The 13,164-nt window shown below is 39.0% G+C and overlaps 1 protein-coding gene across 2 annotated transcripts in view; it reads right to left on the bottom strand.

The window, feature by feature from the left end:
- SEMA6D (semaphorin 6D) overlaps window positions 1-13,164 on the bottom strand; it is a 584,563-nt gene that overhangs the window by 159,842 nt on the left and 411,557 nt on the right. The gene's annotated exons all lie outside the window — the stretch shown is intronic.

Below are 13,164 nucleotides of genomic sequence, written 5' to 3'. Positions count from 1 at the left end.
TGATCATTAGATTAAACCTGTAGGATGGATATTGTTATTAACCCCATTTTCCAGATGAGGACACTGAGGCTCCAAGGAATAAGTAAATTGTCAATGTCACGCATGCTAAGTGACAGAGTCTATATTCAAGCCCAGAAGGGTCTGACTCCTAAGCCTTGTATTTCAATGACGGTGGATCCTAAACCGTGCTAGGTCCTGGATCTACACAGATTGGAGGGTGGGAACTCTTAGGGAACGCAAATTATACTGGGGAGTTGATATGTGCACCAAAGTACTTAGTGAGATCAGAAGGGCTATGAGGATAGATGTGTAAAAGACACTGGAGCTGGGAGGAGGGACTGACTGGCTGACTGCATAAGGTCTCATGTCTCCAGCCAGGATCCAAATGACTCTAGGCAGGAAGTTCAACTCTTTCAGAGGGGAACAAGAGGCTGGAGAGAAAGAGGGATTTGAACTGCAAAGAATTAAATGAGGGTCGTCAACTTAAAGAAGGAGTTTGGCACTGCATACAACAAACAGTAGCAATGCTGACCCATTCGAACCATCTGAATGGTTATGTATCGCCTGCCATGACTGGAGGGAGCTGACAAAACTCCTAAGTGTGCTGCATGAGGTGTTTGCAATGGACACTGCGATTCTTGATCATCCAGAGAGATGCCAGGGAAGTGGTTTGGGCACGTGCTTTGTAACTATGTTTTGAGGCAGGTTGTTTGTGTGTGTGTTTCTTAACTGTCACTTAGTATTAATGGCATTAAGTTGTACAAATGGTACTAAACTTAAACATTCCTTGAAAGAATAAGATTCATTTAAAAATAAAGTTTTGGGGGTCTCTTAATGGTCCAGATATACTGTACTCATAAATATTTCCTTTACTTACAATTTGTGCTGTAAGCACCATGATGGCAAAGGAAAAATGTTAAATGTTACTCATCTTAGTATCTTATTCTAAAAGTGAGTGCTACATGGTATTTTTTTTTTTTTTTTTGTATTATGAGTGCATTTGTTTGCTATCTTCCCCTAAGAGAATTTTAAGCTTTCTGACTGAGGAGGCTTTGTCTGTCTTGTTCACTATTATAGCCCCAAAACCTGGGAGGAGACTGATGCATACAGGGCCTCAATAAATATTTGATGAGGAATGCAGGAAATATTCATTAACACAGTGCTGAAAATGCAGGGGAAACTTAAAATGCAACCTAATGAATGAATAAATGAGTCTCAAACTTACCCTCCCACCAACTGAAGATATAGGATAGAGTGAGTTCAGATGAAACATGATTATTGTGTGAGGGTGTATGTGTGGGGCTAGAGGCTTTTTCAATGCTGTGATTGCAAACAGTTGTTTAGCTCCAGATTATGGAGATGTACGTATTTGAACTTCCTTAGATTTTAGAATAATCAGAGGTATTCTTTATCTCAAAAATAATGGAAAAATAAAGTGTAGTGGTAGGCTCCATAGAGTTTAAAATTCACCGACATTATATTTTTCATAAAAACACTGACAACATTCTGAAATGTGTTCTACACTTTAAATTCTTCATTAGCATTGTTAATGTGTTTGTAACTACAAGATCTAGAAAATAAGTTGTAAAATTTGCAGATTTATAGCAAGTTGCCAAGAGAACAATGGTTTGATATCACTTAATTTATAAGAACTCACCTATTTGTCAATCTCAACATTCCAGACACCAAAAAAAGAAAACAATAAAAAATAAACAAGGCCTTTGAGTTGTCAAAATCATCTTCATAAAAGTCTGAGTGTTAAAGCCCATGCCCTGCATTCACAAGAAAGTTCCTTGAGCCCTCGCTCTCTGACACAAACATTTTCTAAGCCCAGACACAATGCAAGCGACAAATGAGAAGGGTTTGGAGACCACTAGAAACAGTGAGAACCACAGTAGAAATCCAGGAAATTAGAGAAAACAAGTAATAACTATGAAAAGGAGCATGTGGTATCTACAAGCTTACCCCTCATGGCATCATTTTGGATAAGAGCTTCTTACACTTCACCAATTTTTAATAGCATTACTCTCTAATGTAATCATTTACTGTGTTAATTTTGCCCCAAAGGAAGAAATATATTGAATTTCTTCTGTTTAGGTAGGCAAGGGACTGATGATTGCATTGTATTTGTATTTTCATTCTCAAAATTGCTTATTTTCTCAGTAGGAAGTTCTGTCTTAGTCACCATGAGTCCTTAGGTTGGTCACCAAACTGCAGGTTCAGTTCTTTTAAGGAGCCAATTACAAATCCAAACATGCAAATGGACAATGGTATGGCCTTAGGGGTAGCATAAAGGGCATTGTTTTTGTTATGAAATTTATACTCTGGAGACTAAATCGTTCTCTCCAGAACAACCATTCCTGTGCCTACCAATCAGCTTCAACTCCTAGCCAACTAATTCCACTTCATAGACATGATTATCTAAACTCAGGATAAAGCCAAGGAGCAGAAACTCACATCTCTCCTTTCTGTTCTTATTCATTTCCCCTCATTCCCTCACACTCTATTTTCACCTGGCATCTTTATTTCTGCACCTTTTTCTCAATGCCACTGTTAAGCAGTTCTTACATGTATTTTCCATCGTGCACTGGCTCCACTTCAATGTGGCCACTTTGCTTCAGCTTAATCAAAACCACAGTCTCTCTGAAAACATAACTTTTGACGTTGATTTATTAACTTTCACTTTAGTGGCTCTTATGGGATGAGCTTTCCTTCCTTAGAAACTATTTAATGCTTTTTCTAGTGCTCCAGGACTGTGACATTTGCACTAATCCTTTATGTCTTAACTATCTGTAAACATTGTTCTAAGATTTATGTTTCTATACAAGGCCCCATTTTTTCTTTAGCAAATTAAAGAAAATATGGACCTTCTAGAAAAATCTACAAGAAACATTCCCTGTAATTACGTCAGCCTACTGATAAGTATATTTTGTGTACTTTGTACATATAAACACACACACACACGTTCATTATATTGTTTGCAAAGTGCTATAATCTGGTTTTTCACTTAATGTTTTGGCTTGAGTATTTTCCCAAATCTTACAAAATTTTGACTATTTTCCCACTTTTAAAAAATGTATTGGAAAATCTTTTAATACATATGATAGCATGTTGTCATCAATCACTATTAGACAACTAGGGTATAAAAAAGGCAAGGTATCTTGGAGCTGAAATGTAGACAAATGTAAAGACTGGTATCGGTAGCACAGATTCTGCAACTAAGTCCTAGACTCCTACATGTTTGTGTGTGCTTATGTGCATGCATGTCTGTGAGAGTGTGTGTGTGTGTGTAGGAAGGTGGTAGTGGGTAGGCTAATCAATTATGTGCAACCTTGACTCAGGTGCCTTTGTGTTGCCTCCTTAGGCTGGGATTTCATATGTTCTCACTACTAGGTGCTACCTACATTAGGAATGACGATAAAGTCTCAGTCATCTGTGTGCCATTTGCCATATAAAGACATATGCTCTGAGCATATCTACATGTTTTAAAATCTTTTTAACTGCCATATAACATATAGTCATTCCTTAAATAACTTAATCCACTTTGAAATGAGCTATAGGAGTATCTGTTTCCTTTCCTGTCCTGCTTTCTTTCATTCTGCTCTCTACTTTGGAAACAACCATGTTGGGCATTTCTGTAGCTTATTAACTATATTTTCAGCAGTGGAAAAACACGTAAGTGCTGGGAAATTTTTTTTTTTTAATATTTCAGCATAGAGTATTGCTACTTACATTAAGAGTTTGGAAGAAAAATGGTACCAAGAATAAATTATTATACTCTGTATGAGTGAGATATATCTAGGAAGGAAGCAGATGATGAAAGTGATTTCTTCAAAAGAGTGAAAAATGATAAATGTACACATGGTGGCGGGGGCGTTTGCCTGAGCTTCAGCCTGTTATTCTTCATCATTAAGGTTTAGACATGTCTGCAACTTTTCATCACACAGGTATTAAGGTATCATCACACAATGTATTCAAATAGAGCCCAGAGTTTTTCTTGAGGATGAGGAGATGTGGTTAAAGGTGAATCCACTGTTGGAATTCAAATAAAGCTGGGCATATGTGTCGATCTTATGTGGTGGCTCAGTAGAAGTCTAATAGGGTTAGGCTGTGGCACTAATTATCTTTCTGGGAAGAACCCACCCCAATGGAAGAGAGAGCCAGCGGAGATAATCTTGCTTATATACGTTTCCTAGGCACTGGTGAAGAGTAGGAAGTCAGCCTATGGCCTGTATCGTGAAATGTGGCTAGGTCCTGGAGGAAGAAAGGGCTAGAAGCAAAAACAGAACTTTTGTGTTAAACTGTGTAACTCACTGAGAGTCAAGAAATACTTCCTTAGGACCCCTCTTTAAACACAGAAGAAATCAATTCTCCTTACTCTATTGCAGGCTGCTGGACAGTCTGGATATCTTCAAAGCAGCCACCAGGAGATAATGACCAGGCTGGATCCAGCAGGAAGAAAGACAGGGTCATTAGGCAGAACAGAGCACACATGCAGTGCCTAATGGATGCTGCAAAAGGCAGCAGGGCTGCTGAAGCTGCAGGGGCAGTGGCAGGCAGTGGGAGAGGGTGTCCTTCCTGGTGGAGCCTCAAGTAAATGCACGTGCTGAGAAAATTGCTTCTGAGTACACATGCGATATCACCCGGGAACGCCTAGCAGGACTTGGAGAGGGGCACATTTACAGTCATGGACTTCCTGCATGAGCAAGTAGGGGATAAATCCAGGTTAATTGGGTTACGGGGATAAAGATTTAGTAAGCCTTTTGATTTATACGTCACATACATATGCTATTTTAGTGCAGAAAGACTTAAATTTTAAATACATTTTAGAAGCAGTGAAGTTCAAAGGCCTCCTTTGGGGTCAATTAAGACCTGCATATATGTACCTTCAAAAGTTTAAGGGAGTTGCTCCTCAACTGAGGGGCAAGTTAAGCAAATACATACCTAAATAGGAAGAAAAAATCGGCCTCTGAAAAGTCTTCTGTTTTCTGCTTTTAAACTTGTAGACTCATATTTGTACATTACATCAAGCTCCAAACATGTAGGAACATGCTGGTCACAATAAACTAGTGAATACTGCCCCAAATATATATCTCAACATGGTTTTTCCACTGTAGAATGGTATACACACATCTCCTTCCCTCTGTATCTTCTTATTTCATTTATAAATGTTTTTATTAAGATCTACGTAATGGGCTACAATGGTAACCATACATGCAAAAGTTACAGCCAGAAATCCTATGGCTACTCCGTTCTTCTATTTGTGACACAATCTGTGTTATGGCACAACTAATGTGGCCGCTTAAATGTCTCAAGTCTGACAGTCAGTGAAAATTCATGATACAACATTAAGCCATTGCATCGAGTGTTTATGTAAGTTCAATGAATACAGGAAGAATGCATCACATTCTCACCTATAATGTTTTCTATAAATGTATGAACCAGAATCAAATATATGAACACAGGCTAGACAAAAGCAGAGTGTTCTGTAACAATTCCTGGAGTAAAATGTGTTAATGCTTATTTTTATATAATTTATAGTTTGGTCCTGTAGGAAATTATTGGAGGTTACAATGACATGCAAAGGTAAAAGGATTCAACATTACAAATGTTCATTTAATTGTACCAGAAACAAGGTGCTGAAAGTATGATTTAAATATATATACTTCAGATGAATAAAATACGGATTTTGGGCAGAAGGAGATTGAATTATTATTGAATTTGGATCTAGAGAAAATATTATATAAGGATTATATATACATATATGATTTACACATAAAATACTTTTATATGTAATGACATATATATGTTCATACCCAAATATAGGAGGCGATTTGATGCTTATGAGTTCTTGAAACTGCTATTTAACCAGGAAGATAAATTATGAAGGGAATAATGAGGAAAAGCAAGAAAAGTAGCTATCCTCCACCGGATAATAGTTGGTAACTTTGCAATTTTAATGAAAATCTAGCAAATCAAGTATTGTATAACTGTTTTCTCCTCACCAAAAGAGGTAAGGAGGAAGCTCACTTTCTATTGTTGAAGTCTACAGATGAAAATTCCTCTGAAAGTAAAATCATCCCCAGTATATGTAATTAGTCTAGTTTTTGGTCATTAATAGTTCATTGAGGTTAATCTAGAAAATAGAATTGCCAGTGACAGAGGAGGAGGTAGAGAAGTTTATGAATCAGTAATCTATGGATTAAATATTTTTATATCTTTTAAATCATCTAAGTAAGAAAATTATCATCATGTTCCTTTAAGGAAATGGCAGAAAATTCAAGTCTACTCCCACTCAGCACACAAATAAACCATTCCATAATAATATTATCTTGACTGCAAAAAGAACGGTCTTTGTTTACATGTAAGCTGGAAAAATTTTAAATAATAATCTTGAGGGTGGAGAATATACAGCACTCTCTTAGGTCAAATTATGACCACAGTTATAACAGACAGTGCAAAAACCTTTGAAAGGGATAAGATAAGACAAAGAGAAATGACAGGAAAACAAAGTGGCCAGAGAAACGTTTGGCAGAAGCCCAGCATACTCCTGGCATCCTCTCCCTAGGCCTTTTGCCTGTCTGCAGAATTATCACTTATCTTCCACCAGCTTCTCTCTCTTTAAAGAAAGGCCAGTGTACTCCTTCCAATGCTTCATCAATACCTCACATGTCACAGAGTACAATGTAAATGGGCTACAAGCCCATATTTCATGGTTCTCCAAAGCAGCTTCTTCTCATAAGAACAAGGTTACACATTTGCAAGATTTATAAAACAGAGGACTGCATCTTCATTAGGCCTGTACTGTTAAATGAAAATATTTTCTTAGACACACTGGCACTTTTCCCTTCAAGCCAATAATGCTCTCCTTCTCAAACTGTGTGTTTGTTTGTTTTAAATAAAACATAAGTAGATATTTACCTAGCATGATAGAGGAAATACACACCAACTACTTGGTATAGGAGGCAAGTGGAAAGGGACAAGGATCCAGACGTTCTGAGTTACACACTGCTGCCACCACTAGCTTGCTTTGTTACTGGAGACAGTCATTAATCTTGATGAACCTCCATTTGTCTATCCATAAATTGAGAAAGTAGGAAATTTCTAAGGTTGCTTGTTAGTTATATGATCTGTGATCTAACCATATTGGTCAATTATAAAGTGTCATGCCGGAAATAACATTTTATGGGTCAATTAGAGTATGTGGTGACTGACTGGGGAAGTTATATATGATTTTAATAAACTCCTTTTTAAAAAGAAATGTAAGTTCTACAAATCAGCTAAACATGTTCCTAGACCCTTGATCTCACCTTCACCAAAAGGTATCTGATGAGGTCCTTATCATAATTATCAAACAATTTTATCTGAGCCTTCTTAGGCTAGTTTCTAATTTGGCACAAGAAGGTTCAATGTAGATCATCTCCCTTGATTCTTGGGTTTTAAGGATGGGAAATCGGAGGTCATGGCACAATTCAGCAGCAGGAATATCAGTGCAGCCCAGGTTCTGTGGTTTGGGCCAGGCAGCTCTCCATTGCCAGTTTGAATGGGACACATATACCATTTTCAGGCCTTGAGAATTCCTGTGAGAATTTCAAGCAAGTTTTTGTTTCAACAGCTCACATGTGCAAGGGCCACCAAGAGTTTAGTAATGTAAATAGATAACATATCATCATTTAGCCAAGGAATCACATTATGAGCATATTCAAACCACATTCAAGGGGACACCAAATTTCCTTGAAACATCTGTAGATAAAGGAAGAAAAATCATGGTGGATGTGCAGCCAGCCTCCAACATGGGCTCCAGTGATTCCTGCCTCTTGGTATTCAAGTCCTTATGCAGTTCCCGCCTACATTGTATCATAATTGGTCTTTGTGACCAAGAGAATACAGCAGAAGTGATGGCATGTCACTTCTGATGCTAGGTCATAAAAGGTACTGGGGCTTTGTGATATAATAAGAAAGACATTCTATCTTTGTCCACAGTGCCTGGCACGGAACTCCTAAAGCCCTGGGAACCCCTGTTCCCTCAAACCCCTGGACCACCACACAGAGAACTATCTCCAGGCCTGGACTTCCCCTGACTTGGGGACAGCCTTATACTCAGATCTCTCTCTGTTTTCAACTGGACTATCTTCTGTACAACCCAGAGAGCCCCATTCAAGTGTTCTGAGGACTGGTCTCCAAGGGGGAAGGGGAGGAGGGATGCCATTTAGGGTTATAGATTCCCCAACTCTGCCAGCTCTAACTGGGCCCTGAGTCGCTACTATGTAAATTACATCTACCCTGCACCACCCCTCTCTATAAAAAAAAGTAGTAGGGTGATAGGAGCATATGTATTCTAATGAGGTAACTCTTAGCAGGCCTCTAGATAGCTTCAGGATGGAGGCAGGTCATCAGGAATATCAAGCCTTGATTAGAAGCTTGAAACTTTCAGTCCCAACCCCCAACCTCCAGGGAGGGAAAAGGGATTAGAAATTGAGTTACTCATGAATGGTCAGTGATGTAATTGATTGCACTTATTTAATAAAACCTCCATAAAAGCCCCTAAACAATGGCAGTTTGGAAGAGCTTCCGGGTTGGTAAACACGTGGAGGTGCACATGGAGAGTGCATAGAAGCCCCCAACCCCCATACCTTCTATGAATCTCTTCCATTTGGCTGTTCCTGAATTGTATCCTTTATAATAAACCTGTAATAGCAAGTAGGGTGCTTTCCTGAGTTCTGTGAGTAATTCTAGCAAATTACTGATCCTGGGCTGCCTGGTGGGGATCGGGGATGTGGTCAGGGAAATGTCTGAGTCAGGGAGGTGTTGTTCCCTGAAAGGTAGCCTAGACATTCCATTGGCAGTTGGCATCTGAAGTAGGAGCAGTCTTATGGGATTAAGCCCTTGACCCAGGGTGTCTGCACTAACTCTGGGAATTGGTATCAGAATTGAATAGAATTGTTGGACACCCAGTTGGTGTCTGAGCTGGCTGGTGTGAGTAAAAGCCTTTTGGATTTATTGCTTGTTCTCTTTTCCTATCTGATCCTTTCTCTCTGTCTCAGATCACTCATTGTGGAAGAAATCTGATGCCACGTCTTGAGGACACTCAAGTGGCCTATGGAGAGGCGAACATGTAAGGAACTGAACCTCCTAGTAATAGTTAATGAGAAGCAGAGGGCTCTGCCAACAGCCATGTTAATGAGCCCTTGGGGAAGTGGACCCTCTACTCCCAGCCCTGCATTCAGATGGCTGAGGTACCAACATCTTAGATTTGCCTCCTGAGAGACCTTGCACAAAACTGCTCTCAGATTCCTGACCCTCAGAAAGTATGTGAGACAGCACATGCTTGTTTTAAGCTGTAAAATTTCAGGGATATTGGTTACACAGCAGTAGATAACTATTACAGTGAGGCCAGGTGCAGTGGCTCATGCCTGTAATCCCAGCACTTTGGGAGGCTGAGGCAGGCGGATCGCGAGGTCAGGAGATCGAGACCATCCTGGCTAACACAGTGAAACCTTGTCTCTACTAAAAATATAAACAAACAAACAAACAAACAAAAAATTAGCCAGGCATGGTGGTGGTGGGCACCTGTAGTCCCAGCTACTCGGGAGGCTGAGGCAGGAGAATGGCATGAATCCGGGTGGCGGAGCTTGCAGTGAGCTGAGATCGCACCACTGCACTCCAGCAAACTATTACAGTGAATAATTCCTTATAGCTACTCCATTTTACAGGCCTTGTCATAAAATCCACCAAGGATGGATCCTGGAGTTTTAAAAGAGAAAGAATCTAACAAATTACGCTCTGAATTTCAAACATAACAAATATTGTAACTATAACATATATTGTATGTTAATGAAAATTCTGAATATTTAAAATAGTTAATTCAATCTCATAAGGTTTCAAGTTTCAGGATGTCTCCTGGACTATTTCTTCCACAATTTTAATTGAAGCTATTAGCATATCCCTGTTTAGTTTTCTTTAAATAAGTAGCGGAAGGATACCCACTTCTACCCCTAAGAAAAGAAATAGCTCAAGACTTTCCTGGCTCTATTTTTCTCTTAAGTTTATCTGACCGGATATATTCTAGAATCTTTTTAGGAATTGCATCCTGTAATAACAATTATGTGTTAAGGACTTTCTTTAAGTAAAGTTTTAGTCCACAAACTTGGATGTGCAAGGAATGTCTCTTTTCTTTATTTTTTAAAGTCAAATTAATTTGGTTTTTGATCTCTATCCTATCAGAAAGATAAGAAACTCAATTTCAGGCACTATGAGACTGCCTCCTCTCCATCTCCCAGGGTCAGGCCATGGTCTTAGTCATTGCCAAGAGTATCACAGTGGGCCTCTGCCTCTGGTTCCTACCTGGGCCTTTCTATGCTCGTTATCTGATGCTGCAGCCTGACTTCTTCAAGACTAAGTTGGGCTGTATGCTTGCAATCGTGGGAGGAAAACAAAAGAGGGTATAAACACAATACAATGCCTCGACAAATCACTCTATCTCAGGGGGTCAGAAAATAAATTAAATGTTAGGAAAAACAGAAAAGAAGTAAGCAACATAGTGCCAGCCTTTAGGTTCTTAGACGCTCAAAAGGAAACAGAAAGAACAGAAACAACATACCAGGAAATAAAAGAGGGCATTTTAAGAAGCACCATTTAAATTGCAAGAGCTGCAGGAGTCAACAAAAGGAAGTAATTGGGGCGAGAGGGAGAGGACTTAATAATAATAATAATTATATATATTCCCTGAAATTTGTAAGGAATTTATAAAGTACAAGGGACTTTTTGCACATTCATATCTTCACCTTAGACACTCACAATGAAATTAAGTAAAATGGGGTTGGCGGGACAGATGGTAACATCTTCATATTACAGATGAGGAACTCGGACTCAGCTAGCTTTGGTGACTTGTTGAGAAAGTCAGAACCAGTTAGCCGTGGAATATAAAATTGAGCTCGGCTCTCTTCCTACCTAGTCTTTTCTCCACTCCACTCCCACACTTCAGTGACATTTGCTTTCCTAAAGGAGGTAAGTTCTAAAGCAGGATTGGAAGTTCCTATAGGGACAAAGAGAAAAGGCAACCACGAGTGGCAAGGAGTGTGAGAGGCATGAAAAACACATACGAAGAAATGGAGACAGGCAGAAGGTCCCAGCTACAGGACAGAAAAGCCAGGGTGTGGGCTTCTGAGAGATGATGCTGAGTGGTGAGTGGTGACTAAGGGAGCCATTGACATCAGATTGTAAATTCTCCCCTCCTACCCCCTGATGAAGAAGTTTATCTCCTATATCTCTTTATATATGAAAAACCATAAAGAATACACCAGTATCTTCACATAGTGTATCATGTAATGAAAGCATATGCCATCTCACTTGGGCCCTTTATCAGTCTTAGTCACAGTGCCCAGTAGCGTTCCTACTTCTCATTCTCTGAGTTCTGTTATCCAAAGCTTATCCTCTTGCCTGGACTATACAGACAGAGATGAAATCTTTGAGAAGTGCACTTGTCATTATACCTCTGTAATTCTTAGTGATGTTCCACGTTACCTCCCACACTGACCCTGTGCAAACCAGTGCAAGAGTTTCAGGGGTAAGGGACTGTTATTTGAGCCAACTTCCTCCATCCTGCAAAGGCAGGGCTGGAGCTCAGGAGATGGTGTTTTGCATTGTTACAACTGGAACAAGATGAAAGGTCTCTGAAGGAATAATGAGATCCAGGCTTGATTCAGGACGAGAGGCCAGATGGGAACAGTAGAGCATTAGGATGTTGTGATGCTGGGGTAACCTTTCCATAATGATGTTGTGTGGCCTGAAGTTTGATGCTGAGAATCTACAGTGATTTCTGGCTTAGAAATAAGAAATTGACCAGTAAATGAAAAAAAACAAAACAAAAAACAAAGCCTATCTATATCCAATCTCTCCCCACCAATCCCCTCTCCCAACATTGTTATCTATTTGTATACGCAACAGTTATTTTAGCAAATGAAAATTCTCAAAATTCTAATCACATCCTTATCCCAAAGCCTGGATTTAGTCAGAAAGCTTTATGGTGCTTCTGACTCAGTAGAGTTAGTTATCCTGTTTAATTGGATTGACGGTGACAATTGTAATTACCTTAGATGAGATTGCCTGTAATGTAATTATACTTCCTTCATCAGCATGAGCTGGACTTGTGGAATACATACAGATGATGCCTCCAATTACTGAGAGGTTAAGAAGAACATTATATTGCCTCACAAATCCTGTTTGTTACTGTATAGACTTGTAAAAATTATGGAAGAAACTGAAGGAATTACTCCTCTAAAGCAGGTTTGTGATCCAAATATGTTTCTGTTTCATAGAGTAAGATGACTACATTCCAGAACTATATTTTTGTTTAAATAAAAAATATATTTTAAGAACTCAGTATGGGGGTAGCAATAGTAAATCTGATATTTTATTATTATTTTGTTTCTGCTTATTATGTACAGTGACTGCACGTAAAAGACATTTTTAAAAAGCATACAATACATAATGAAGTTTAACTTGACTTTTTCCATGATCTGAAAACTTATAGTCTCTAGAATTAACATAGGAAATAATAGGAGATAACTTTAAAATAGTAGTCTTTATGAGTAGATGGACCCATAATTAATATCTTGGAAGCCAGATGCTCTACTACAATGATAGCTTTCTCTATTTTCCAATTAACACATGGAGAACTTTAAAATTTTCAATTGGAAGCCCAGCCTCTCAACAGGACACGTCTGCCAAACGTATTGCAAACACATGTAGTTTAGGAGAAAAGGCACGTACTACAAATCCACCCCAACCTTATTAGCTTTAGCATTGCTCTCATTAAAAATAGAGCTGCTTACAGGTTTTTCCTTCTGAAGCATATGAAACATAGAACTTGGAAATGTGCCCTTTTGAAAACTTATTCCTGTATTCACAAACCAGATGGTGCACATCAGATGCATTCTGATTTTCTAATGAAATAAAAAAGGATCTCTATTATGTTATTTAATATGATTAGCACATCTTCAATTGCTAATTTTTACAGATACTCCTGGAGAGTTAAACAACTCGGCGAACACTCTCCTGCTGGAGTTGGACAGGAAGGCCTCACCAAAGCTGAAAGGTTAGGGCTGTGCTGGGGGCACTTGGCTTTCTAATTCTTCCAAAATAGGCTTTGGAGAGGTGCAAGGC

This window comes from Theropithecus gelada, chromosome 7a (genome assembly GCF_003255815.1).
Source record: "Theropithecus gelada isolate Dixy chromosome 7a, Tgel_1.0, whole genome shotgun sequence".
Classification (NCBI taxonomy): Eukaryota; Metazoa; Chordata; class Mammalia; order Primates; family Cercopithecidae; genus Theropithecus; species Theropithecus gelada.
The sequence above is the reverse complement of the archived record's forward strand: the minus strand, read 5'-3'. Positions and strand labels throughout refer to the sequence as shown.